Source organism: Mirounga angustirostris, unplaced genomic scaffold (assembly GCF_029215605.1).
Source record: "Mirounga angustirostris isolate CCGP_5_RB_7025 unplaced genomic scaffold, mMirAng1.0.hap1 SCAF_2, whole genome shotgun sequence".
In the NCBI taxonomy this organism is placed as follows: Eukaryota; Metazoa; Chordata; class Mammalia; order Carnivora; family Phocidae; genus Mirounga; species Mirounga angustirostris.
This window is the reverse complement of record NW_026991710.1, coordinates 98,130,909-98,157,634: the sequence shown is the minus strand read 5'-3', so window position 1 is coordinate 98,157,634 and position 26,726 is coordinate 98,130,909. Positions and strand designations below refer to the sequence as shown.

Sequence of the window (26,726 nt, the reverse complement as noted above, 5' to 3'; positions counted from 1 at the left end):
CACTTAAAAGAATGACTGAGGAGCACCTGCGTGGCTCAGTCGTTAAGCGTCTGCCTTCGGCTCGGGTCATGATCCCAGGGTCTCGGGATCGAGCCCCGTATAGGGCTCCCTGCTCCACGGAGAGCCTGCTTCTCCCTCTCCTGCTCCCGCTGCTTGTGTCCCCTCTCTCGCTGTTTCTCTCTGTCAGATAAATAAATAAGATCTTAAAAAAAAAAAAAAAAATGATTGAAAAACTTTCATTTAATAATCCTATGACTAGTAGAGAACACGTGAAGATTTTAATGGCCGGCTGGGCCAGAAGTGACATCCTAAAATATGAGCTCTGAAAATCCAACTACTAGACAATTTGATTCTCTCAAATGAATGTTTTGAGAATGACCACAGTGATGATTGAAACAGACAAAAGGGAGTTCAAGAGGGTGAAATTATTATTTTTCTAAGCTTCTACTATCTAATTCCGTAAGAGGAAATAAAGGAAAGCAAAACATTTGTCTTTTTTTTTAACCTCCTACTCTGAAAAGTACTTTTTTGAACTATGAAAGAGGTGTGTATATTTTAGAGTTGAGGAGGGGGAGGAGAGGAAAGAGGAAGAGGAGAAGAAAAGAATTTCCCCCTGGAAACTACATTCTTTTAACTATGTCTCTTGCATGGTCTGGAGTATTTTAAATTTAAATAAGTGTTTCATTTTCTTCCTTCCTCAGCAGGAAAGAAACTTCTTGAACCAAAATAGTCAGCCAACTACATACAATGTCACCTACAAGTTTCTTATTTTTATAGTCCCTCATCACAGTGCTCTGAGTCTGGAATGGATACACAAAATAAAAGTTTATTTTATATGTGGTCCAAAATACTTTAATGTTTTAAATCTGAATACAATCCACCAAAAATTGTACAAATGGAACATTTTTATTCTTCCATGATATTTTTATTTTCCATGACATTCATCCACATAAAAACATACCAAATAATGAAAAGCTTGGACAAGTTAATTGATGTTACATGTGGTACCAGACAAAACTGACTTGCAGACAACTCTGCCTATTTCAGTACCAGGAAGCACTCTGCAGTGAACCTTCACACAGCCTCACTGCCCAGAAGCCAAACGTGTCAAGTGATTTTGTTTGTGCTTTCTCACTGGGGTAAGAGACGGTCACTCAGATACCGGCAGTGCTCAGAGAGAGCCTTGAAGGGCAGGAAGACCAGACATGCATCTCGAGTTTGATTCTCTCCCAAAAGGTGAATTGCCTGTACCCCTATCTTTCTTTGAGGAAAAAAAAAAAAAAAAAAAGAATTTTATAAGTAACATCCTAAAGTATGAACTCAGAACAAAAGAAAAAGAACTTCAGGGACACCTGGGTGGCTCAGTCGGTTAAGCGTCTGCCTTCTGCTCAGGTCATGATCCCGGGGTCCCGGGATGGAGCCTCACATCGTGCTCCCTGCTCCGCGGGGAGCCTGCTTCTCCCTCTGCCTCTGCTGCTCCCCCTGCTTGTGTTCTCTCACTGACAAATAAATAAGAAAATCTTAAAATAAAATAAAATAAGAAAAAGAACTTTTTACAATTGTTCTTTCCGCTTCTGCCGGTCTTTGTGCTCCTCAACCCAGTCCAGTCTAGCTTTTATCCCCACAACAGGAAAAGCTCTCAGCAAGGTCACTTATTACCTCCTTGCTTTTGTGAGCACTTGAGATTATTGGCCATGTCCTCCTTTGATTGTCTTCTCTCTTAGGCTTCTATTCTAGGATACAAAACATGCTCTCTCCTCTTGCCTCTCTAGCCACTCTTCTCTCACGTTTGGCTGTCCTCAGTTTCTAGTCATTCTTTAAATGTGTGTGTTGTCTTCCAGGGCTATGTTCTGGTCTACTTACTTTTCTCACCTTACACCCTTTCTATGGGTTTACTTAGTGTCAGGAACTTGACGTATAGTGTTTTATTCATCCTCAAAGTAACCATGTTAGGTACATGATTTTTAGTGTCTCCCTTTTCCTGGTAATTAACTCAGCCTTAGATTCTAAGTGGTAGAGATTTGAACTTTTGCCTGCCTGAATTTAATATGCCGGTTCTTATCATTGCTATTCTGTCTCCAGGCCTTATGTACTCCCTAATGCAGTTCTCCTGTGTCCAGTTACTCATTAAGATGTATGGATCCAGGGGCACCAGGGTGGCTCAGTCAGTCAAGCATCTGCCTTCTGCTCAGGTCATGATCCCAGGGTTCTGGGACCGAGCCCCACGTTGGGCTCCCTGCTCAGTGAGGAGTCTGCTTCTCCCTCTGCCTCACCTCCCTGCTCGTGCTCTCTCTCTCTCTCTCGAATAAAAAAATAAAATCTTTAAAAAAAAAAAAGGCATATGGATTCAACTTCTAAATAGATTGCAAATCTGCCTCTTTACTCCATTTCCACTCCTGTGATTACTTCTATCTCTGGCCTTGATTTCAACAATCTCCTAACTCGTCTGTCCCAGCTTTGTTTACACCTCAATTCATATTTGACTTGACAGCCAGGATGAAATTTCCAAAACGCAATATTTATCATATTTATTTTTTCCCTCTGTTTCAAGTCTTCAAGGACTTTCAGAATGGTCAAAACTCCTTTACCTAGAGAATACGTTCTGCCTCCCACTCCTCACTTCTTCTCCAACCTCATCTCCCACCTTGAATTTTATGATTCAACACACAGAACTACTTTCACTTTCTTCAACCTGATCTACTGCTCCATCTGCTAGGTCTCATGCTTCCAAGCTATCTCGTCCTCCCCACACCTAGATCACCTGATAATTCCTACTCATCCTTCTGGTCTCAGCTTACATGTCACATTCTCCAGGGAGCCTTTCCTAACCATCCTGTCCTGTGCCCTTGTCCAGGTCGGGTGTTCCTTCCATGTGCTGCCATCACCCTGCACTTTCTCACTCATTCAAATGGTCTCTTAAATTGTCTGAATCCAACACTAGCTGATTAACCCTGTGAGATTAGCAGATGTTTCCAATTTACTTGAATTTGTCTCCCCAGGTCTAATACAATTCTTGACCACTAATTGGTGCTCAGTTAATATGAGTAGAATGAAAGGCTAGCTAAGATTTCCCAGAATAAAGGTATAGAAAAGAAAGCCAAAGAGTTCTAATTTCTTTCCCTTTTCTCACTTCATTTGACTTGGGAAAATCTGAAATAGAGCAAAATTCTTGAATTATACCACTTAAAAACTGTGTGGAATATTTAGCGACAGTCTCCCTAACATTTTGCCTTTCCCCCATTGGGCAGTAACTACTGTGTTGGGTAAAATTGATCCTCCGACCCCAACAGCATGGATAAGTTGGTTGATTTTAGACAGTCAGAGTAATCTTTCCGCCTTAATATAGAGATTAGTTCAGGAATGGATACACAACCTAGGCCTAAGTCAAGGATATTACCCAGCTCCAGTGATTAATTCATATATGGTCCAACCACAGGGAAGCTTAAGACTCTTCCAGATAGCTGTCAGGGACAATATCATTCACCCACGGATACTGATAACAGCCAATGGGGGAAACCATCACAACGTATATTGTGAGAGGGAGTCTTCCATGGGTCTCTAGTGCTCCTAGATGTCTTTCTGAATGTGTCAGAATTCAAGGTCCTAATGCTTCTTTTCCTGAGCTATTTCTCAGGCTTGTTTTTGTAGCAAGCAACCTTGATGGATGTGGTAATATCTCAGTGTGGGACAAAAGTAAGTTTGCTAGCTGACTGCAAGTAAAAAGTAAAATAAAATAAAAGCAATGGATTCACTAGGCCTAGTGTACCTTAGCTGTTATGGAAATCCACTGGGTATGTAGTATCCATCTGGGTAATATCTTATAAACCCTATGGAGTTTGAGGCAAGATAAACTTGTAAATACGCTGATATACCTTGTGTATATATGCTGTACCTTGTGTAAGAAAGTTCTTTGTCTCTGACCAAAGAATCTCATGTCTTCTTCCAGCATCCATGAAACAGTAGCAGGCTAACTTAGTAGCTTGCAAGGAGGTTCACGAAATCAAATCCCAGACCCAAAAAAGTGAAACTGAGACACGGGTGGAGAAATGGAACCAGAGCCCTGGTCAAACAGCACACAGCCTGCTCGTTATTTTATTTGGAATTTAAGAATTAAGGCAAGAGTAAAAATTCACTTTCTTATGGGAAAAAAAAGTGACTTGAGTGGTTTTGAAAATGACCTTCTTTGATGGTAGCTACACTTGTGGTGAGCATAGCATAATATACAGACTTGTCAAATCACTATGCTGTACACCTGAAACTAATGTAACATTGTACACCTGACATAATGTAACAAGTCAACTACACCTCAATAAAAAAATGATCTTAGGGGCGCCTGGGTGGCTCAGTTGGTTAAGCGACTGCCTTCGGCTCGGGTCATGATCCTGGAGTCCCGGGATCGAGTCCCGCATCGGGCTCCCTGCTCAGCAGGGAGTCTGCTTCTCCCTCTGACCCTCCTCCTTCTCATGCTCTCTGTCTCTCATTCTCTCTCTCTCTCAAATAAATAAATAAAATCTTTAAAAAAAAAAAATGATCTTAGACTAATTCTACTTCTATACCATTTAAAGGATTTAACAATGTGTCAGATGTTCTGTTTTGTAATACCATCCATTCATTCACTCACTTGATTATTCATTCCACAAATAATGCCTATATTATCCTTCCCAGTTTTGACAGCACAGTAAGACTTCTGAGCCTAACACGAATTGGGAAACCACATTATAAAGCAAAAACATTCCTGTAGGAATGACTTACTCTACAATAATTTCACATTGGCCACCTATGCTGGCTCATGCCTCTTTGTTACTTTTCTAATTCAGTTTTTTACTAAAAAATACGTGGGAGTGGGAGTGGGAGTGCAGAATGTAGCTCCACATCACCATCAAGCAATTATCAGGACACCAGCAGGATATCCAAGAATTCAACTCCATTTTGACACTATCTACCTGGAGATAGCATCAGATCCCATCGGTAAGAGCTTAGTCCCACAAGATGTGTCTCCCCCCGCCCCAACACACACATATACACCTCAGACCCCAGTCGCAAGTCCAGGTTACCACCTGTGCTTCTGACCAACTGGCTATAGATCAGAGGTTCCAAACCTCGGATTTGATTATTTGCTAGAGTGGCTCACAGAACTCAGGGAAATACTTACTTACATTTAACTGTTTAACTGTTTACTAAAGGATCTGAAAAAGGATACAGATGAACATCTAGATGGAAGGTAGGGCAAGGTATATGGGAACGGATGAAGAATTTCCATGCCTTCTCCAGACACACCAGTCTCTCAACACCTCCACGTGCTCACCAATCCAGAAGCTCTCCAAGCCCTGTACTTTTGGAATTTTATAGAGGCTGCATCGTGTAAGCATGATGGATGGATCATTAACTCTTCTCAAGAAAATGGGTGGCAGAGCTGAAAATTCCAAGCTTCTCATCATGGCTTGGTCTCTCCAGTGGCCAGCCCTCATCCAGAAGCCCACGCAGAAGAACAAATGACACTCCCATCACCCAGGAAATCACAAGGATTCCAGGAGTTCTGTATCAGAAACAAAAGTCAAAGACCAATATTAAAGCAGGAGATGCTCCTAGTGTCCCAGGAACTGGGGGCAGAGACCAATATATACTTTCTATTATCTCACAATATTAATGTAAAGTTATCTGAAGTTTAGAAAAACCAAAACTGTAATAATAATCATGATTTCAATATCTATACCAAACCTAACTCTTCCTTCCTTTTGGGCCACCAAAACTTGGTGTTTATCAAAAGGCCTTTTTTTTTAAAGATTATATTTATTTATTTGTCAGAGAGAAAGAGCACAAGCAGGGGGAGAAGCAGGCCGAGCGAGAAGCAGGCTCCCTGTTGAGCAAGGAGTCTGATGAGGGGCTGGATCCCAGGACCCTGAGATCATGACCTGAGCCAAAGGCAGACACTTAACTGACTGAGCCACCCAGGTGTCTCGATCAAAAGGCCTTAAAAAAAAAAAAAATCAGAAACCTAGCAGGCATCTTACAACATTAGCTAATGTATTTATGTGAGTTAAATTTGAATGAATCACCAAACGAAACCACATGGATTGAAGTCCCCATAGGATACATACACATTAAAAGTTTCAGTTTCAAAAAGCATATTTTATAAAAGTGCAATGTGTGTGCATGTGTGTGTATACGTTTTAGGACAATGAAGATGGAGTTAAATAAACATATTAGAAAAAATAGATTTAGACATGTTTTCTCCAAAAAACTGGAGGGCATTTGTCTGTAATGTCAAAAAATGAACTGAAAATATGATTCGTGATATCTACTGACAGTATCATTTTGCTACTTTGTTTTTACTAGTAAATATTGCATATTTTGTATTTCAGATAGTATTATTTGAAACATCAGAAAGAGTAAAGATAATTTTTAAGGAAACATGTAGGGTAATGTCAATGAATTATTAAAGATAAGATTTAAATGATAGCATCTATGTTTTTAAACAAACAAAACCACTTTTTCCATGGGCTACAATCATTATTTGGAACCGTCACTAAATTATACCTTCCAAAATCAGAGTTAAAATTTAGAGCTTTGAGACAATGTATTTTGTTACTGTTTTGTTTTAAGTTTTCCTTCTGCACAAAGAGGGACTGACAACAATTAGACATAAAATAGCACACGTGGAAAGAAATTAATATTCCAGACAAAAACAACAAGATCTTTTCAAATGATCGTTCTTAACATTTGGAGGAAACATGCTTGTTGGAATTAATTACAGATAACAGAACTTTATCCTAAGTGTTAAAAAAATAGATAGATAATCCACATGATGGATAAACATTTGTGAACTCATATTAAACAGTGAGGCAACTCTCTGACTCTTGGAGAATCACTAATTCATTATCTGCTGACCCCGCTAGGGCCTGCTGTGACTCGAGTATTTGTGCTGTTTCCTGGAATGCACGTGCATGAAATGCCATCTGAGCAGGTGGTGATGGTTCTCTGCAGCATTCCAGGGCAAGCGAAAAGGGGCAGCGTGAAAGAAGACACCCTCAAGCCATCCTAACAACATTTTCCCTGTTCATCTACGTGCTCTCTCTTGCTCTGAGGCTGAATGTGGTTTGGGGAGAAACTACCACTGCTGCCGGTGGTGGTTTAAAATCCCATCATCCGGGCTTGCAGAGCTAAGGAGATGCACACCAGCAACTCCTACTTTTACCTAAAGCCCAGAGGTGCTGCCTTGCCCAACGTCACAGCACGAGGGAGTATATTAGTTTGCTAGGTGTCCATTACACAGTACCATAGACAGGGCAGCTTAAAGAAGAGAAATTTATTGTCTCAAAATTCTGAAGGCTAGAAACCTGAGATCAAGGTGTCAGAAGAATTTTTTGAGGTCTATTTCCTTGGCCTGTAGATGGCTGTCTTCTCCAAGGGCCTTCACATCATCTTCTCTCTGTACCTGTCTCTCCAACCTCCTCTTTTTATAAGGACACCAGTAATATTGGATTAAGGCCCACTCCAATGACCTCATTTTAACTTAATTGTCTTGAAAGACTTTATCTCCAAATATAGTCACATTCTGAGATACTGCAGAGTAGGGCTTCAACATATAAATTTGGGGGAAAAATTTCAGCCCATAATAGGGAGGCAGAGCATACAGACGCCAAAGTATCAGTTAGTTTCCTTTTCAATATACAAATATATAAAAGGTATGTGGCAGGATAATTTTTGAGATTTTCATAATTTTGTTCATTCTTCAGATTTCCCCCTTGTTCCTCTTCCAAGGAAGTAGTCAGACCCTTCCTACTTCCTTAACTCAGGGACTTTGACTGAGCAAGAATAGAAGGTGGTAACAATGATTCTCAGTTCTGTATGGCCTAAACTCCACGAAATGATTTTGCAAGGCATCCTGAGTAGACAGAAAAGCAAGGAAAGTGCCCTTGAGAAAAGGAAGGGAGGGATTTAGTCCTAACTAGGAGTATGGCAGTCTGGGGGTCTCCCAGGTAGTGCTGACCACCAAGCTGCTGTCAGAGAAATAATGGCAAGATGGAAACAGCTACAGGGTCTCTGGAGGGAGGCTGGACACCAAAAGCAGGGCTCCCAACCTTAGCCAACACTTTTCAGCCACATGCATATCACAGAAGCTGCAGCTGGGTACCTGACTGCTGGCCAAGACTGTGGACAGTTCAGTGACCAGTGAAGGCAAATGAGTGATGACCTGCCACTCTGCTGAATCCCAACAACTTTGCAAACCCTGGGAAGGAAGTGACTCTAAAAGATACCTGAGATTGGCTTTCCTACCAATCCAGTGAGATGGGGAACTAGAGTTGGAGTACATTTATTAAAATTATAAAATAATATTCTTGAGTTAATTAGAAAGATACTTACATTTAAGCTTATCATTCATTCATTCATTCATTCATTCAAATGATTTTTGGGGGGCACCTAGGTGGCTCAGTCGGTTAAGCATTTGCCATTGGCTCAGGTTATGATCCCGAGGTCCTGGGCTCAAGGAGTCTGCTTCTCTCTCTCCCTCTGCCCTATCCCCTACTCGTGTGTGCTCTCTCTCTCTCAAATAAATAAATAAAATCTTTTTTAAAAATTATTTTTTTGTGAGCGTCCTTGGCAACATTCCTACCCTCGTGGAGCCCACATTTCACCAGAGAAGGCAGACAATAAGTATGTACGCAAAATGGTGAGAGAAATGGGGGCTAAAAAGAGAGAGGAACAGGGTGGTATGACAGAGTAATGGGAGTGATACACACAGGCGATCAGAAAAACCTCCTTGAGCTGAGACACAATTGATAACGATTTGATTTGAAAGGCAGGAAGAACAGCAAAAATACACTTTGTCAATACAAAAAAGATATGGAAGTTAGTGTAGCTGAAGTGTATTAGATGTGTACCCATTACTGGAGAATCTAATAGGAAGTTAGTGAAGCTAAAGCTCAGGACCCCCCCTTCTGGGATCCCTTCCAAGGCTCTGGAAGGAACACCAACAATGTGTTTACATGTGCATATGCTGTTGTAAAATCTGCCGAAGTAAAATACTTCAACTGAATCTGGTTAAGATTATTGTCTTTTTCATCCAACGTCCCCTGCAAGAGATGGTGGAGTACCCACGAGCCTTTTTGGAACCCAGCTAAGGGGAAGATGAGGCGGGGATTTGTTCAGCTTGGGTTTCATGAAATATGTTTATGTGGTTCACAATCGCATTCAGGGAAAAGTTATTGCCAGTTGCCCAGCATAGGAATGAAGAGCTTCCAGGCATCCGCTTACCATGTGTTGTGTCCATTTGCCTGTGTGAAAACATTAAAGGGCAGGGCCAGAGGTCCTATCACAGCATGAACCCATTCGAAGGTGCTGACACTGTACGTATTTGTGTAGTAGAGGAAAACATACGTTGAAATGTACAGTGCCACAAACTAGTCTGTGGAATACTCTTCTAATGGCTAAATACAAAAATCGCCAGTGAAGAATTCATTTCTTATTGATGCCTAGTTAAATGCAAAGGTGCCTCCTTTCCGGAATATGCCAGATAATGCAGCATATACAATGATAAATGCACCGTACATTCATTATGGCTATTATAAAAAATAAAATCTATTAGAATTCTTATGTTTATAGGCAAAAATCTGTAGCCATGTTACACTGATTACTTCGGTACGAGAAGTCCCATGTTGTGTGCAACCCTATTATCAATTATAAAAACTACTATTGATTAACTATGGTAGATGTTAATGGAAAAAATTATATCATGAAATTTTTGTCATATAAAGAAGAAATCAACGAGTACTCAAGCAAGAAATATAGGGGGAAAAAGAGGTGTGTCAGTTAATTAATAAAAATATTGTTATTTATCTGAATTTTGAGATGTTTGTGGGAGCTGGCTAATTTGTGTGGGGCTTTTTTAACAGGTAAAACTAACACTTTTTAGATTTTCATAACTTAGTTGTCCCTTTTCTGATTTTTTGATTTTTCATCAGTCTTCCCCCTCCTCTTTTCCTTCAAAGCTTCACAAAATGAATTACAATGTCTGCTTTGCCCTTATGCTTCTGAAAGTCAATAATATTAAAAAGAGATACATTTACATTTATAATGTCAAAATGCCCAAAAGTTGCAATAGTAGTTTTAAAAATGCCTAACAAATAAAATAAATAATGCTGATGGGATTGCTGAGTGAAACTTTATATTGGAGCCAAATTCTAGGTAGTAGTTTAAGTTAGGAATCACTTTTAACCTATTAAGCAAAAATATGATTCAGCTTGCTGCATTTTCTTGTATCAAAATAATGTTTTCCAGACTAAACCATACTCTACTACCAACTTGTCACGTGCTTGCTATCCATCCTGGTTTTAAAAAACCTGCCTTAATTTATTCATTCATGTAACCAATGTTTATTATTTATTTCAGTCACTGTTTTAGGCATGAGGGACATGGAAATTAACAAGTCAGACAAGGCCTATGCCCTCTAGAAGCTCATATTCCAGTAGGCAGGGCAGACAATGAAGACAACCCCCTGTTTTGTCAGATGGTGGCAAGTGCTATGAAGAACAATGAAGTTGCAGGCATGGGGTAGGGGTAGGCTGGCTACCTCAGAGGACAGCTTCTCTTTAGGAGGAGGTGATATTTGAACAGAGACCTATTCCATGTAGTTGAAGCGCTGGTGGTTACCATTGTTGCTTTAAACAGTAAAATCAGGGGTGCCTGGGTGGCTCAGTCTGTTTAGCGTCTGCCTTCGCCTCAGGTCATGATCCCAGGGTCCTGAGATTGAGCCCCGCATCAGGCTCCCTGCTCAGCGGGAAGCCTGCTTCTCCCTCTCCCTCTCCCTGCTGCTTCCCCTCCTTGTGTTCCCTCTCTCTCTCTGTCAAATAAATAAATAAAATCTTTTAAAAAATCATAAAATCATAAAAATATTTTGACCAAACTAGACGCTATAAGTGTATCCTTTTCAGAGGCAACACAGGTAATGGGAAGAGGCAAGGGGCTTGATGTGAATTGAACCCCCCCCCCATTTTGCTGCTATTTTCTGCACAGCCTTGGGTGCATCATTTGTCTTTTCTTTTTCTTTTTTAGATTGTATTTATTTATCTGACAGAGAGAGACACAGCGAGAGAGGGAAACACAAGCAGGGGGAGTGGGAGAGGGAGAAGCAGGCTTCCCGCTGAGCAGGGAGCCTGATGTGGGACTCGATCCCAGGACCCTGGGATCATGACCTGAGCTGAAAGCAGGCGCTTAACAACTGAGCCACCCAGGTGCCCCCATCATTTGTCTTTTCTGAACCTCCGTATTCTCTTTCAAAGTTGCTCTAAGCAATAAGTGAAATGTTTTTAAACACCTATTTTTTAAACAAGTACCTGGCGTATAATAACTGCTTCATAAATCTTCCCTTTAAACTTCTCCCTTTGCTATCTACGAGGGATCTTCCTGGATGAGAACACAGGCATTAGTGGAAAGTTTTTGGAGGGAAATACCTTTTCATTGCAGGCCAGTGCAACAGGCTTCCCACAGAAGTGAGGAATTTCCTAGAAAACTGCTAATCACCTGCAAGGCGGCCAGCAATAATGGAGCAAAGAGAACATAAAATGGCCACTCCTGCATCTGAGGAGCATATGTTCAGCTGACCGGAATTCGTTACTCTTCATACCTCTTTGGAATTAGACAGGCCTGCATTTGTCTGCCCCCCACCCTCTAGCTGGTTACTGTGGCTCCTAGGCGTCAGTTTCCTCATGTGTGGAAAAGAAAAGGCTATTGTAAAGAATTGATGAGGTAAATTGATGCCCAGCACTGTGCTGGAATGTAGGAGGCACTTGGGCTTTTTTTGTTGTTATTGTAATTAGTAGTGATTTATTAATTTTTTGACTCAGGACACTTTCCCAATTCACTGCCTTTCAGGTTTCTCAGAAGACCATGAAGTAGTGGAAATATTATTACACCCTTCAACAGAACTGTGAAACGAGCCTGAGAGAGCAACTGGTTTCATCCGTGACTGGGATTCTGTTGCGGTTCTCCTAATTCCCTAGCAGCTCAAATAGTATATATTTGCTGATGGGTTGACTATACGATCTTCCACTGTGCATCACATCCAGAGTTAATGAAACCGCTAAACCAGATAGGGACTTGGGAGATTCTTTTTCTGCTCTTCAAGCAAGGGAAGCCCTTGGCCTCCCAAGAGGGTCAAGGAATCAATTTTTATGGGTTCAAAATTTTGAGTTTTCTGAAGGCAAGAGTAACTCCTCAGCAAATACACCTGGAATGAAATTGCACAGAATCACATTGAATGTAATGGAAACACTGTAAAGGTAGTGAAACTAACATATTAAATTTGGTTTGAATTTTAATTCTAGGTTTCAACTTCTGTGAACCAACGAGTAACAAAGAATAATGTTCCAGGATTTCTTCTTCTTTAGCGCCCACGGTTCTTGGTCACGCTGCTTCGAAGAATGCAGAGGTAGACCGGACAGAGTGGTGGGCAGCAAAGCAAGGTTTACTGAGCGATAGCACTGTGATAGTACAAAGTTCCCAAAGAAGAAGGGGATCTGAGAGGGTTGCCACTGGAGTTTCTAAGTCTAGGGGTTTGTATGGGCTTATCGACAGGCTGTTTTAATTTGATTAACCTTCCCTGCACCTGTCATCCAACCAGGTTTTTGTCATCTATCTATCATGTAGGGAAGGGTGAAGGGCTCCTTCCAGGATGGTGTAAAATCCTCTTAAGGGTGGTTTCCTCTTAGCGTGGGGGCCCCTTGTCCCTGCCTGCCTTTCTTCCAACTGTCCTTCATCAACAATACTTTTTCCATCATGATAGTATTCTCTTTGAAATCCTGAAGTGGATACAAACATTAAGCTCCACCTAGTAAGTGTCATTTTCTTTTCTTTTTTTTTTTTTAAAGATTTTATTTATTTATTTGAGAGAGAGAGAATGAGAGAGAGCATGAGAGGGGGAAGGGTCAGAGGGAGAAGCAGACTCCCTGCCGAGCAGGGAGCCCTATGCGGGACTGGATCCCGGGACTCCAGGATCATGACCTGAGCAGAAGGCAGTCGCTTAACCAACTGAGCCACCCAGGCGCCCGTCAGTGTCATTTTCTAAACTCTCTGGAGAGAGGGAAAACTGGCAGTCAGGTCAAGTAAATTGCCTTAGGTCACACTGGAATCAGTAGGAGAGCAAACCAAACTCCAGAGCCCTCCTCCCACATCAATGGTACACAGAAAAAAGTTCCATGGAAGTCACTTAGGTCATTGCCCTGACAACACATTCTGGGGATTTTCCTGAATTTTGTTTTTTAGTGCTGTGCCAGATCTGGCCTTAAATATCTCTAAAAATAGCATTTCCTTCCATTTTAATTCTTCTCAACCTGGGTAATTATTCCAGCACCCAAGAGCTCTGACTTCCAGGAGAAGTTTGTCATTTGAAATAAAACTTCCAGGTCTCTTTTTATATTTCTAGTTCTATTCTTCCTATTACTATCTTTTTCTTCCTTTTTAATGCTGATACCAGTAATGATTAGGATTATTGGGAATAGGGTCATTATATTTGAAAAATTCCTTCTCTGCAAGAATTTTAAATGTCTTAAAAAAATCTTTCTATCTTTAAATCAAAAGTAGCTTTTAGGGGCACCAGGGTAGCTCGGTCAGTTAAGCGTCCAACTCTTGGTTTCAGCTCAGGTCATGATCTCATGGGTCATGAGATTAAGCCCCATGCTGGGCTCCACACTCAGTGGGGAGTCTGCTTTTGAAGATTCTCTCCCTCTGCTCCTCCCCCGATTTGCACGTGCACAGACACACACTCTCTCTCCCTTTCCCTCTCTCTAAAATAAATAAATAAATCTTTAAAATATGTCGAAGAACTTAAAACCTAAGCTTAATACCTTCAATTTAAGGTATAAAACAATTTTTTAAGTAGTTTTAAAATCAAAACTTTAAAGTCATGTTTGAGAAAATCATCTGCCAAATATTTACAAAATTTCAAGAAAATGTGAGAAAAGTTTTTTGAAAGGCACACATAAACATACATAAACGTTTGCATAGATTTAAAAATTTTTAAATTATGTTATCATTATAGGAAAATTTAATGCACACATAAGATACATCATTCTTTCTGATGTATCTCATTTATGAATGCCTTTTGAAAATCCAAGAGTCACCCAAATTTAGATAATCAATTTGAAAAGCTGTAAAATCCAGAGCAAGTATATTGTACTTTTGGAGGAATAAAGTTTTTAAACAAGTGCAGGCAGTTAAAAAATATATATATGTGAAGTCTAACAGAACCCTTGCACAGAAATTTCAAGTAACATTACGTCTCTTACTCCAAAATTTTTCACTAAGTAGTTTTTTTGAAGTCAGAGGGAGAACAGGAGTGGGTTAGGTCATTGCAACTTTTATTCCTGTGAAGTGCACATTCAAAGTTAAACATGACAGAGCCTGACTTGCAGGGAAATTTTCAGTCCAAAATTAAGATAATGATCATTAAGCCTGATTTCACTCTGTTCTTTCCAAATCCATCTTATCCTGCTTTAGCAATAAATGAAATCCAGATGTTGGAATGATGCAAGATACTTTGTTTTAAGCCCTGTAAAACAGAGGCATGCTTTCTAGTTAGTATAACCACTCATTTCAAAAACAAACCCTTTAGTTTCTTTACAAAATTGTTTTGGCTAAGGAAACCCTGGGATGTAAATCTTTAAGAGTTACCAATAGCCTTCAAGAGATGAGTAAAAATCATAGATACTACCCAGGTACAACCCAAAGTCATAAAATAACACTGTCTCAGAGTTTTAAGTCACTTTTGTTCAAAGACTGATAAGATTTATAGTATGGTAAACATGCTTTTGTCACCGAATTAATGGAATGACAAATACACAGATGTTAATATTAAAGATGCAAAATGAATTCAGGATAACATCTGACTAACAATATTCATCATTAAAGTTTAGTAAAACAAATCATTAATAAGAATTATAAGGTTTTAAAGTGGAAGCCTAGAGGTAACAACTGTCCATACAACAACACGAATATTATTTTGGTCCAAGGACAACTAAGCTAGTAAATCATTTCTTTTCTTTGGCTTATGAGTCTACTTGTGAGCCACTTACCTCTACTTCATGTTGTCTGTGAAAGATGAGAAAAACCTGTTTCAAATGTTATCTCCTCTTGAGGGAAACTATGTGGAAGGCATGCTTATTAAATAATTATCAAATATATCAAATATAAATTATTATATTCTCCAGATGAATTTCAAGGAAAACATGTACCATGAATTATATAAATATGCATGTGGAACTGTTCTAGTAACAGAAAGATGAAGTAAATGACCACCTTTAATAAATTTACTGTTTTTAAAATCTCTGTAGTGGTGCCGGTGTGGCTCAGTCGGTTAAGCGGCCGACTCTTGGTTTTGGCTCAGGTCAGGATCTTGGGGTCCTGGGATCAAGCCCCAGGTCAGGCTCTGCGTTCAGCGGGGAGTCTGCTTGAGGATTTCTCTCTCTGTCCCTCTGCCCCTCCCCCGCTTACTCTTTCTCTCTCTAAAAAATAAATAAGTCTTTTAAAAAAATCGGTAGGGATGACTGATTTATACTGAAGCATTTACTTTGCCTATTCTCCTTGTAACAAATAATACTTTTTTTTTTTTTTTTTTGGTAACACAGTTAAAGGGGAGGTTTATGACTGAAAAAAAATAAAACAATAGATACAATCAGGAATCTGCTCAGTTGGTTAAGTGGCAGACTCTTGATTGATCTCAGGGTTGTGAGGTCAAGCCCCACCTCAGGCCCTGTGCTGAGCATGGAGTCTGCTTAAGACTCTCTCTCCCTCTCCCTCTGCCCCTCCCCCGCAACCAACCATGCCATTTAACCTAAATAACACATAATAATGTAGACAATCTTTGGTTGCCTTTGGACATTTAAAAACAAAGTGATTGAATTCAATGTATATTTTTTGATAAATTGAAGAAAATTAATATATGCAGTCATTCAGCTATAATATGTTAGACATTAGAGATACAAACTCTTGGTTCCTACCTTCATGGTATCCAAGATCTAGAGCAGGGCTTGGCAAACTGTGAAGTGAGGGCCTTAGCTCTCTGGGGCAACTACTCTGCAGTCTTACTGCAGAAGCAGCCAGACAATCTGGAAATGATAGTGTGACTATGTTGTAATAAAACTTTACTTCCAAAACAGGCAAGAGCAGATTTGGCCTGTTGAAGCTTGCTGATCAGTGGTTAGGATAAGGAAAAATAATATAATTAACAAAATAATAACATTAAAAGATAGTTCCTTGAAACTGTGTTTCTGAATATTAGGTGATATCTTTCAACAGAACAAAATGGCCACAGAGACTAGTAGAAAAGCAAACACATTTTTTAAAACATCTATTTAAACACATCAAAAGTGGGATGCTTGGGTGGCTCAGTTGGTGAGCATCGACTCTTGATTTCAGCTCAGGTCATGATCTCAGGATCCTGAGACTGAGCCCACATCAGACTCCGTGCTCAGGGCGGAGTTTGCTGGAGATGATCTCCCCCTCCCCCTGCCCCTCCCCCAACGTGTGTGCACTTGCACACGCATGCGTTCTCTTTCTCTCTGTATGTCTCTCAAAATAAATAAATTAAAAAAAAAAACAAAAACACCACATCAGAAGTGCCGACCCAACCAGGATTAGGAGGTACCAAGATTCCAGAAAAGGACAAGAAGCTGAAAATATAGATTTTGCCAAGGGGGCCCTGCAACCAGAAACCAACTTATCAGCAGAGCCTTTGTTGATCTCTTGGAGCAGTGCAGTGGTTCTCAGGGGGTAATTTGCCTCCCAGGGACATCTGACAATGTCGGAAGACATTTTTTTGATTATCATGATGCTGGGGAGGGGATGGTTTGCTTTGGGCATTTAGTGTGTAGCAGCCAGGGATGCAGCTAAACACCCTACAAAGCACAGGACAACCCCCACTCCCAATGAAACTTATCTCACTCCAAATGTCAATAACACCTAATTTGAAAAACCCTGGGTTACAGAAACAAAACTGGAGGCTTAGAATCTTACATACATACTCGATCCAAGTGTATATAATTCTTAATCCTGATTTGGGTTAAAGATTTTCTAGAAATCACTGTGTTAGATTCTTACTGTCTCAGATCTGGAATATTCCCGCCCCTGTTAAATCCCACACATGAAGTGTTCTGAACCATCTTCATTCTCCCAGGTCCCAATCCCACTACAGCTACATTCATTCTCAGCAAAACACCTTATCACTTACCTTGATAATTCCGTTAAAATCATCCTTCCTTTCCACATAATATTTTTTCTATAGCTGCAGTCATTTTTTTCCCATCTTCAATAAAGTACTTTATTTTTAGGTTATTCTACCTCCTTCCTTTTGTAGTTATTGAAAAAGGAGTCAACATACACTGTGTCCATTTTATTATAATCTAGTGCCTGTTTCAGTGACTCCACACAAGCCTTCTTGGCCAAATTTCCATTGTGAAACCAATGGTCTTTCTTCAGCCACAACACTTAACACTGCTAAAAACCTCTTACCTCCTTCTCTGACATTTACCAACCCGATTCTCCTTTTATAACCCTTTTCCTCCTTTCACCACTCCACCCACTAAATATGCCCTCAAGGTTCCGTGTTCAGTACGTCAGTTACCATACTGTGCCTCTGGGCTTCAAACTCACCCTCCCACATGCCGTGGTGTGACGCTTGGGCTTGAGCGGGGACTCTCAAACTGCATTCCGGCTTTGCCTGCGGCTACTTATTAAGTCTGCCGATAGGGGGCGGTGGAGGGAGCGTGAGACGCCGGAGAAGGGACAAGCTGCTTGTTCCTACCTGATTGTTTCCCGTTCTGAGCAGTTAGTTCCGAGAGCAGCGTTTGATTGCAGTTTGTAGCTATTCCAACACTTGCAACGCCAGTCTTACGACTCCCCATAGAGACACCAGCACCAGACAAGCAGCAAGCCCCCCTCAGAAGTCTGGGCCGGCCCCTCGAAGTCCCACCTTCAAACTTCCATGTTTAAATAAGTCCAGTTTCGGGCACCTGGGTGGCTCAGATGGTTGAGCGTCTGCCTTCGGCTCAGGTCATGATCCCAGGGTCCTGGGATCGAGTCCCACGTCGGGCTCCCTGCTCCTTGGGAGCCTGCTTCTCCCTCTGCCTCTCTCTCTCTGTCTCTCATGAATAAATAAATAAAATCTTTAAAATCAATCAATCAATCAATCAATCAATCAATCAATCCAGTTTCTTCCCTTTGTTCCCTTAGACCTATCTGGCGGGCAGGGCAGAGTTGCTTCTTGCAGTTGCTACCTCCATAAACCCCTGGTGTTCCTACTTGTCTTTTCAATTACCTAATCATAGAGCCAGTAATCCATAGAACAGACATCATTATAGCCATCATCATCTTGTTTATTCATCAGGATAGTAATGTAACTTGCTTTTATCTTAGAACACTTTGAGTTTACTTTTCCCCTAACTGACATGAACGATATATAAAATTTTGATGTTCGCTGAAATTGATATTTTGGCCTCTAAGGCTTAACTCACAGCCGAGTTCACCCTTTTATTGAGCCTCCAGACCAGGCGTCTGTGACTTGTTATGGGATGAGGGTGGTGATAGTGTAGGCAGAGGATGGACCTAAAACTGGATATTTGAAACACTGAATGGGGGGGAGGGGTGTTTTCTTGGTGACTTATATATAAGCCTTGACAAGAGCACCTTTGGGCTAAACTAACACATCCGTAACACATGCCTCAGGATGTATCAGGCATTAGGCGTTAATGAAACTGAAGATCCACTCATTCAGGCTTATTTATTGTATCATCCCCAAGACACCCAGGAATCATGACTCTTCAAAGAAAGGTGTGGATGAGGAACATCATAGGAGAGCATGCTGTAGGTTGACTTGTGAGGCCACTGAGAAGGGAGTCAAGACAGAAAGGCCCTGAAATGTGTACCCCAAAAGTAACTCGGACATATATCTATCATTTGGCATCTTCAGGTCTATGTAACTGGGAATACAGGCCTTTACAGAGAAATGGATCTTTGGGCCTGGAAACAGGAAATACATGATATTTGCCACCAAAAATAACAGACTAGAACAGGAATCCCGAGAGTTTCTAGGCCTTCCCATATCAGGAAATTGTGAGGAGACAATATGCATTAAAACATTATAAGGGTGGGGCAGGGCTTATATGGGAAACTCTCTGCACCTTCCTTGTGTGAAATGGTTCTAAAAAAAATAAAGTCGTTTAAAAAAAATGTAAGTTTTCTTAATCATTGTGATTTTTGTCTGATCATTTTTATCACAACTCTGTCCTACAGTGAGTAACAGTAAAATTCTTAAATGAAAAGTGTCTCCTGTGCTTGTTTCTAGGGAAGTAGGAGCTGAAGAGATAATATCCTCCTCATTATAGAGCCATCGAACACTAGAGAAGATGCTAATGATATTAAAGAGAATGATTGATAAGGCTGAAGCCCTTGGACCTGTATAGCAGGGAAGAAATGAACACAAGGAAAATCAGCCTAGCATCAAGGACTGACCTTGAGAAATTAATGGTCTTGAACCCCTGTGGTTTTCAATTATACTGAAGTATAAACTCAGAAGAAAGCAAGAGAAATGCAAGCTAAACAAGAAATGACCACCACTTCTTGATTCCTACAGTCTAACTGCATTACTCTACTCCCAAAATTACAGTCAAGGTATAAGTCAAGGTAGCCAAAGACCCCCTCAAAAAACTGTCTTTGTAATAAATAAAAATGCTCTAAGTGTATTTTAGTTATGATATAATGATTAATATTATTCAAATAAATGGTTCTAGAAAAATCTGTATGACTGTTAGTGTAAAAGCATTCTACTCAACTGGAAATTAATGCAAGCTTAAACTTTACACTGAATTTTCAGAGATTTTTAAACTAATTTTCATGTTATGTTGATCTGTGAAGAAATTTAAAATTTTAGTAATTTCACAAATTACTTAAAACATTTGATTTTTCAAAAAAATATAAGTATCCTGCTTTGATGAACCATATGCTGTGTAGTTTTTTATTGGCAAATCCAGAAATTTTTCTATCAAAGGCTTTCTATTGACAAATGCAATCCAATCTACTATTTATTGTATTTTGGCTGGCCTTTGGGGTTATCATTTCCTTATTTATTATACACCATGCACACCTATCATAGTTCATCCTGCACTCTGCTTAATATGGTTATCATTTGATGAAGTTTCCTGGGGAATTGGGTTGCTCAGTCTGGCTGTTACTTTTGCCCTCTTATGAATAATTCCTTGAAATGAAGTATTTTCTCACATTTAGTGTTTCTTTTGCACTGCTTTGTTAAATTACCCCAGTGCCTTTAATGCAGAAACTCAAAGAAGAAATGCTTATCTATATTTTATTCCATTAATGTTTAAAAAAGAATGAAGACAAGTTCTATAAAGATTGCCACAAGTTTAATACAACATAATCATATATATAGCTTAATTATACATTTATTATTTTGAAGCCAACAAAACACTATTTTTATGTAAATATATAAAATATATATATTTTAAATACTTAATGATCTAGAGTAATTTCTGTGCATCTCAGTATAAACTGTGGCTTAATATGAAGCTTTGCTAGAGAGGAGGCCTTAATTATCCTGTGGTAGGTTTTCTAATCCTCCCTAATAAATCCATAGGCATCTCAGAATCAGATCTATACTAACTCCAAAGGACAAAAAGATACAGGTTACTAATTTTCAAAAACTACTTATGGAGAGCCATCAATGTGTTTGACCCTATTAGGTGGCCCAATAAACAGAGAAATCATTTCACAGGACGTTTTTTGAGTGCCTATGTTCAGTTTCCAGCAAAAGGTTCAGAGGGTCATGTTTCAGTGGAAAAAAAATTATTTTTTATCTGAGGGCCTAAAAGCAAGCAAGAACCAACCTTGTCCTTAACTCAACAGTTTCCCTACGTATTAATAAAAGACTACTAAATGGGGTGCCTGGGTGGCTCAGTTCTTAAGCATCTGCCTTTGGCTCAGGTCATGATCTCTAGGTCCTGGAATGGAGCTCCACATCTGGCTTCCTGCTCAGTGATGAGTCTGCTGCTCCCTCCCCCTCTGCCCCTCACCCCCAGTCATGTGCTCACGCTCTCTCTCTCTCAAATAAAATCTTTATAAAAATAAATAAATAAATAAATAAATGACCGCTAAAATTTATCACCCATCTGTGACACCTTTGAGAGCTAAAAGAGGAGTAAAAATGATAAAAATCAAGTAAATCCGTATTTATTTTAATATATTTTTAATACTTGAAGTATTTATGTATTGACCAAAAAGGTGTTTTATTCAAAAATTATTTTCAGGGGCGCCTGGGTGTCTCAGTCATTGAGCGTCTGCCTTCGGCTCAGGTCATGATCCCAGGGTCCTGGGATTGAGCCTGGCATTGGGCTCCCTGCTCTGAGGGGAGCCTGCTTCTCCCTCTCCCACTCCCCCTGCTTGTGTTCCCTCTCTCGTTGTCTCTCTCTCTCTGTCAAATAAATAAAATAAAATCTTTAAAAAAAATTATTTTCAAATATGTTTTTCTAGGAAAAAACAATATGTATGTATACATTAAAGGAAATTTTAAAATTTTTATAATGATTATCTGAACATTTAAAAATGAGTTAAGCACAATTATAACAAAAGAAAATTATAAATTAATATCTCCATTGGCATAAAAGTCCTGTATAAGATATGAGCAAGTTTAATACAGGACATATAAAAAGTATAATACATCAAGACCAAGCGAGGTTTATTCCACAAATGCAAGACTGTTTAACATTTAAAATTCAATCAGTGTAACTCACTGAAAAAGAAAATATAGTTATCTCAATAGATGCAGGTATGATCAAGAAAAAAAAAATCTCTCAACAAACTACAGTTGACCTTTGAACAATGCAGAGGTTAGGGGCCCCAACCTCCAGTGCATTCAAAAATCCTCATATCACTTTGACTCCCCATAAACTTAACTACTAATAGCCTACTGTTAACCAGAAGCCTTACCCAAAAACGTAGTTAACACATATTTTGTATATGTAATATATACTGTATTCTTACAATAAAGCAAGGTAGAGAAAAGAAAATGTTATTAAGGAAATAAGAAGGAGAAAATACATTTAGAGTACTGTACTGTAGTTATAAAAGAATCTGTATAAGTGGATTCGTGTAGTTCAAACCCATGTTGTTAAAAGATCAACTGTAGGAAGAGAACTACTTTTTTTTTTTTTTAAGATTTTATTTATTTATTTGAGAAAGAGACCACAAGCGGGGGGGAATGGCAGGTAGAGGGAGAAGCAGGCTCCCCGGGGAGCCTGAGCAGGGACCCCCATTCGGGGCTCAATCCCAGGACCCCGGATCATGACCTAAGTTGAAGGCAGAAGCTTAACTGACTGAGCCACCCGGGCACCTCAAAAATCTATATCTTTTGACTCCCCCCAAAATTAACTGCTAATAGCCTACTGTTGACCAGAAGCCTTACTGATAACATAAATTGTCGATTAACACATATTTTGTATGTTGTTTGTATTACATACCATATTCTTACAATAAAAGTAAGCTAGAGAAAAGAAAATGTTATTAAGCAAATCATGAGGAAGAGAAAATACATTCACAGTGCTGTATTGTATTTTTTGAGAAAAATCCATATATAAGTGGGATTCAAAACCCTGTTGTTCAAGCCTCAACTTTGTTTTTAGTAACTACAACCTCTAAGCACTTCAAAAGCTGAACTTCTGGGGACTCTATTTATTGATTACTTTGTTTTCATATTTCCAAGTAATTTTGAACACTTACAAGTGAGTTCAATATTATTGTATTGCACTTTGGCTTACAAAGAACTTCTTTAAGGGTTCAAACATTTCTAAACTTTGATGAGTGGCAAAGAGAGAAAGCACCTACTTCTACACTGAATCTGAATTATTTTTTATTTCAACATCAAGCTTGTAAAATATATATGTATATATAGTTCAGTTACTCTAATTGCATGTATGTATAAAATATTTATAAAATTTGGCAACCGTAGCTTCCATTTCAGTTATTAGATCATCATAGCCCTTTTAAGATGCATTTATGAATTTCGTAGGTACCACAACCAATACAACAGGCACATTTATTCAATGTATATTTCTTAATTTAGTAGAACATTATTTTTACCATGTTTTTACAAGGTTCTCATCACAACTTGGATTCATTTTATTACTGTATAAAGCAAATAATTTTATCTCAATGTTGAACTTTCAAAATAAATTTATGATGGCTTTAACAATAGTGTCAGATGTTTTATCTTGGCAAAATGAACTCTATGTAGTTTTACTTTTTTTCCCCACGATTTGTATGGGGATAAAAAGCAACCATTTTTAACTGGCTGGTGTTCTATTTGTTGTTTTTGTTTTTTTTTTTTAAAGATTTTATTTATTTATTTGAGAGAGAGAATGAGATAGAGAGAGAGCACAAGGGGGGGGGGAGCGGGAGAGGGAGAAGCAGACTCCCCGCTGAGCAGGGGAGCCCGACGTGGGACTCCATCCCAGGACTCCAGGATCATGACCTGAGCCGAAGGCAGTCGCTTAACCAACTGAGCCACCCAGGCGCCCTGGTGTTCTATTTGTAGCATCTGATATGTTATAAGATTCTCATCATTTAACCATCTGTGAAGTGATTCTGTTAAAGGAACCAGTAAAATAATAGTTCTTGTTTCACTTTTGTAGGGTCATAAGAAAACTTGGAATCTAAAATGAAGTCCTTTGACCCAAATGGAAAGTTGTGCTTTACAGAGTGACATGTAAATAGCTTTCTGCAGCTGTTAGTTAAATCATGATCTCCAGGCACAACCATCTTAACAGTAACTTCTGAAATGGATATTTTCCGGTTTTCAGGTGGGCAGCCCTTATGGCCCTCCTGTTGGATGGGGAATTTTAACATTTTTGCAAATTACCCCATCATTAGCTTTCCTGAGAAACAGAAACTCAATACTTAGTTTTTCATGAAATAGTCTGGGCTTTTAGCTCATTACTGCCAAGAGTTTATTGTGATTAAAAAAAAAAAGCATTGATAACAAAATAAAACAAAAGTTTGAAGATTTATACATAGGATACTGGCAAAACTGTGGAAGCAAGAGTATTCCATCATTACAATACTTCTACATTATGGTAACCAGCTTCTATTTCCTGCACATATCTCATAGACACCTAATCTGTAATTACCACATTTCCTAAAGATCCTTCTGACTAGCAGCCTGGAAGTTTGTTACATCTTGGAACCTGCAGCATGGGCCATGGCATAATTGGCTAGAACGCCAAATAGACTGCAGGGACAGCTATGTTGAATACATCTTCCTCCACCCCCAAGACTAGGAGGATTTAACTGTTCTTACCCACTTGAGTCCAAGTGCATATCATTTTATCAATTAAGACTCTGCATACTGTCCTGAACAGCTATTCTTATTTTGCATTTTAAAAGATTCTGGAATAGAAAGGTAAGATTATCTTTCATTGTTTTTATATGTGTTAAGGTGAGAATTCTTTTTCCTGCATACTACTCTCACACTTCTACATGAAACTATAGTAAAAATTGCAAGTACAAAATAAAGGCACATCATATTGATCCTCACTTATTATAATACAATACTTAATACTACTTGTTTAAATCAGGAAAAAAATTTAAATGGGGATTGCCTCAGGCAAACTGGGACATATAGAAACCATACAGCAGTTTAAATTCATGGTGAAAATAAATTCAATTCAAAGCCACAGGTACTTGTTGAGGACCTACTAACCCCAAGAACCATTGCTATGAGCTGAAAGGAAATACAAATAGGAATTAAGCCAATTCCTTCCTCTTACCTTTAGAAAGGACATATATACAAAGGATTTACATTCAGAGTAAAATGGTGTGACATTTTCTGGAAAATTAAGGAAGTGAGACTCCTACATTGAAGAAAATAACTGATGGTATTTGTTTCTAATGATAAAACTTGAGCTTTTAAGTAAAAATGAGAATTGGGAAGCTTGACAGTTTCCCAATACTTAAGGGTTTTCTGATGAGATTGATGGTGATTGTGAAATACGTCAACGTTTCAAAGACCTACATAACTCAGTGAATCATTACTTTCTAAATGACAAACGTGTAAGTAATGTTACAAAACCATGCATGGCCATTCAAATTGCAAAACAGACCAATGGATTTTAATATAACAGTTTGAACATTTTATTGATATGGTTTCCAATTCCACATTACAAGTAACCTTTAATACGCAACACTTTGCTAAGTTTTGGTTTAGTATACAAAAAAATAAAGTATTCAGAGTTTTCTGAAAAGACTATCACAACATGCCCTTCTTTTTCCAACCATGTATCTGTGTAAGGCTGAATTTTCTTCTTGTGCTTTAACCAAAATAGCTAATCACAACAGACTGAGCACAAAAGAGGTTATGATAATCCAGCTGTCTTCTTTTAAATCAGGCATTAAAGAGATTTGCAAAAATGTGAGACAATGTCACTTTTCTCATAAATTGTTCTATTTCAGAAATTTGTTTTCATTACAATGTTATTTACATTGACATGTATTATTTCTATTTTTAAAGGAGTTAATAAATAAAGATTGCCTTAAATAATACAATTGAATTCAATTTCATAACACTGGGGCTTTTGAGGAAACAGGGGAAAGATTATAGCAGTAATGATCGGGAAAGTTTTTCACAAAAGACCTGGTATTCCAGTTAGACTCTGAGAAGTGGCTTGGATTTTAATAGTAAGTATTTTTAAAAGAATGAAAGGTCACAAGTAAAGGCATAGAAACAGAGAAGCACCTGATAGTCTCGGGTAATAATGAGTGATGAGTTCAGTTTGCTAAAATATGAGGAAGATACCATTCCTTCCTGCTTCTCTTCTTACCCCTCTAACCATTGCTTTTGTCTCGTTTTTGTCCTTTCTTCCTTCTCACTCCACAAATATTGATGCTTCCAATGGTCTTATCCTTGGATATCTCTTCTCATTCTATCTAACTGTCCCTCACAAATTGCATCCATCTCCAAGACTGCAACTTCTCTTCTTGGCTTCAGATCCCAGATATTCATCTCACCTTTCCTCCCAAGCTCCAGAGCTATACGTTCTGGACATCCGAAAGGCAACTGAACTCACGTGGAATAAATGTCTTCCTTGAAACCACTGTCTCTCCTGCATCCCCTTTCTTGGCATGTTCCATTCAGGAGGAGCTCAGGTCAAAACAGCAGAACCCCCCCACGCTCCACTCTCAACTTCCTCCCCCATATTCATTCAACCCATCCCACTGTTTCACCTTTTTCTTTTTATACTACTGCACTATTTTCCTTCCCCTTTTTGATATTAAGGTATAATTAACACAACATTATATTAATTCAGGTGTACAACATAGTGATTTGATATTTGCATATATTGTGAAATGACCACCACAATAAATCTAGTTAACATCCATCAGCACACATAATGACAAATCTTTTTAGTGATAAAACTTTTTTTTTTTTAAAGATTTTATTTATTTATTTGAGAGAGAGAGAATGAGAGAGAGCACATGAGAGAGGGGAGGGTCAGAGGGAGAAGCAGACTCCCTGCCGAGCAGGAAGCCGGATGCGGGACTCGATCCAGGGACTCCAGGATCATGACCTGAGCCGAAGGCAGTCGCTTAACCAACTGAGCCACCCAGGCGCCCCAGTGATAAAACTTTTAAGATCTACTCTCTTAGCAACTTTCAAATACAGTATTGTTAACTAT

At 39.1% G+C, this 26,726-nt stretch overlaps 1 long non-coding RNA gene across 1 annotated transcript; it reads right to left on the bottom strand.

The window, feature by feature from the left end:
* Positions 1–5,157: 5,157 nt before the first annotated feature.
* On the bottom strand, positions 5,158–17,453 carry LOC123840489 (uncharacterized). Its single transcript, XR_006790004.2, has 3 exons — positions 17,222–17,453; positions 15,993–16,100; positions 5,158–5,536 (listed from the first exon to the last, which is right to left on the bottom strand). It is a non-coding gene; the product is annotated as an uncharacterized LOC123840489 (long non-coding RNA).
* Positions 17,454–26,726: the final 9,273 nt, after the last annotated feature.